Source organism: Chenopodium quinoa, unplaced genomic scaffold (genome assembly GCF_001683475.1).
Source record: "Chenopodium quinoa cultivar QQ74 unplaced genomic scaffold, ASM168347v1, whole genome shotgun sequence".
Classification (NCBI taxonomy): Eukaryota; Viridiplantae; Streptophyta; class Magnoliopsida; order Caryophyllales; family Amaranthaceae; genus Chenopodium; species Chenopodium quinoa.
Window position 1 is genome coordinate 1,633,880 of NW_018744362.1, and position 3,058 is coordinate 1,636,937.

General features: G+C 35.0%; 1 long non-coding RNA gene across 1 annotated transcript; it reads right to left on the minus strand.

Annotated features, from left to right (window-relative positions):
* Nucleotides 1-447: 447 nt before the first annotated feature.
* On the minus strand, nucleotides 448-2,831 carry LOC110696404. Its single transcript, XR_002506287.1, has 3 exons — nucleotides 2,786-2,831; nucleotides 1,707-1,768; nucleotides 448-616 (listed from the first exon to the last, which is right to left on the minus strand). It is a non-coding gene; the product is annotated as an uncharacterized LOC110696404 (long non-coding RNA).
* Between the last annotated feature and the right edge of the window lie 227 nt (nucleotides 2,832-3,058).

Below are 3,058 nucleotides of genomic sequence, written 5' to 3' on the forward strand. Positions count from 1 at the left end.
ATGGGATCCGAACCGACGGGAGGTGCCGCCTGTCTGGCTCTCATAATTTTATTGTGAATACCTCATGGAGGTATTGTGCAGATTGTCTTGAAAATCGAAAGTAGAGGCCGACTCTGACATTCGGTCACTCTTCTTCTACTCTAGCAACAATAGAGCATCAGAGTACATTTTCTTTGACCCATCCTCTTGAACATGACGAATGGGCTTTCTCTTCCCTTGTAACACCCCAATAGTTCTCTCTAAAAGAGAACCTATAAAAACCTGTGTTAACCTGTGAAACCTGTATAACCTGTAAAACCTGAATAACCTGTAAGAGAATTATTGGAGGACTACCGCCACGTGTTCAAACGTTAAGGCTAGTTTCAGAAATCAGCAGCGGAAAACTAACTTAGTTTTAAGAAGAATATAAGTTTCAAAACTGGAAGTCAAAACTGAAAGTCTTACAAGTTGGAACCATAACGACCCTTATTCAAAATCCAGTAAAATAGGAAGTAATGGAACCAACACCAAAATAAAATTCAATCTGTGTTATGAAATAAGCTAACTGGTTAACCAACTCTCCACTCAAATCCCATCACCCTGATGCAAGACAGTTTATGCAAAACCTGTGATGAATCTGCTCCCCAATATCACAAGTGTAATAATTGGATCATTACAGGGTCATTGAAGGTGAAGGCCATGACCAAAGAAAAACACACAAAAGTACACAATCAGCAACGCTGAGTACATACAAGTTACGAAATATAGTAAAGAGTTCTAGCATGATACTAACAAGCATTCCATACACTCATAATATTATCATTGACTCGAACACATGACTTTATAGTTACTCATTAAGAAGTTTTTATTTAAATAACATTGATCAATTCATTAATTGATTGGATTAAGCAATAGACCGGGTTGTCCCCCTGTGCTCCATTCCGGAACATTAAATAAGAAAACCCTATGCCTCCTTTCGGAAGACATTAATAAACATCCAATGGAAGACGGGCGCGACTCCGTGGCCATAGCTAGTATGAGATCTCATCTAACTCATTATAATTTTTAAAAGAATTTAAACAAGAGACTCGTAGATCAGACGGCCTCTGAAAAGTACACGGCTAATACCCCGTGAACCCCAACCCATGTTTGTCATTACTCTAGATGTGCACAAATCCAGAGTTTTATTGCTCATCCTTCTTGCACTTTACGTGATTTACCAGTTTAGATTAGGTGATGACTCGCATGCAATCAACACAACCAATCATACATCAATCATACAAATCATTCAAGTTTCCAATTCAATTCTTAATTTATTAGTGACAAACAACATGTATTATTGCATCCTTTAACTACCTCGGTGTATAAACACCTTAAGTGCATAAGGCACCTCAAATCCACAATCCCGTCTTATCAGACTTTAACTCTTTCTTTACTCATTCCAATTCAATACAATTGCATAAGTAGTTAAAACGATTCATTCCATATATATATACTTGTAGCTTTGCTTCTAAGCTCTCTTGCAAGATATTGCATAAATAATGCTCAATAGGAAACATCAATGCGATTTCTCATACATGAATTAAAGCAATCATCACATTTATAAACAATCAACTTATTACCAAACAATTTCAACCAATCCACAAGTCTCCTAACATGATTCTAGGTCTTTTCCAAGTCCTTAAACATGCTTCTAAAGTCAAGGTTCTTCGTATACTTGTACGTACCTTGAGTACACAAATTGATTGGCCACTTTAAGGTTAGAAGTCACCCTCTACGAAGTCCTCTCCTAGACAGAACAACAACAGCTCAATTAATACCCAAGCAACATATATTACAGCAATACTAAACTATTTTAAAATCGCTTAAATCATTGAAATAATGTCTTTAAGTTGCTCACAATAGCCAAAGCTAGTAATTCAAAGTTCAATTACAGGCTTGTATATTAAAATCATGAAAATATGGCTTGTAGCATGAAATTTCAGCAACTCTAAAGTGGAATTATAATCTGAAGAATTAGTTTAAAGTTATAAAACAACCGCATAAACATTTTCATTCGAAATCATCATTATATAGTACGTTAGTATGTTGAGAACTTGAAAACCCATCATAAAACCATGACTTAAAGCTATTTAAAGTTAAGATTAAAATCTGAAATTTTAGTTTAATAGTATAATATAGGACTAAAACAATCTAAACTTGAAATATATAATTATAATTTAATTAGTTTCATGAAAACTCAATTAAACCTTCGATAAAAATCAAAAACTGCACGAAAACCATACGTAGAAGCTGAATTTGGCCACGAGAGGGTGGTGCTCACTACCATAGGTAGTGTGTTTGATTAGAACATCATTTACACACGAAAAAAACTATTTTTTTTTGCGAAAATCTGACGAGTTACAGTCAAAATGCGATTAAAACGTGATTAAGAAATTTTACGAACGGAAATTCAGAAATTAGTTACGAAAAATTAAGAACTTGCTGTTGAATTAAACATCATCAAAATCATAGCAAAATCACAACAAAATCATGCTCAAATTAAATAACTTTAGCAACACGTTTTTAAGCCCTAAAACCATGAAAATCAAGTTTTAACCCCTAATTTCACAAATTATGAAATCTGAAAATTAATTATATGCTTAACATATCATAAACTCGATAAATTTGCAATCTTTCACAACTCAAAAACATAATCAAACTATAATAATTGTTAATCAACGAAAAATTCATGTAAAGATTAAAGCTTTGAAGAATTTAAACAAGAAAAGAGAGGAAGATAGAGGAGAAGGGAGATGAAAGGAACCGGTTGTGGTGGTACGGGGCTGCAGCGAGGTCGCCGGTGGTGGGTTCCGGCTAAGGCAGCAGCGGCGTAGGGGAGGCAGTAGCAGCGGAGGGAGGAAGCAGCGAAATTTTTTTTTTTTTTTTTTGGTCTGAGTGTCGTGAGTGAAGGGGAAGGCAAGGGAAAGCAGTAGAAGTTTATAGGAGGTTTTGAGAGGGGAAATAAGGAGCAAGTTTCCTTAATTAAAATGTGAAAGAGGAGAAATAAAGGGATAATTTACTTAGTTAAAATGGTAAT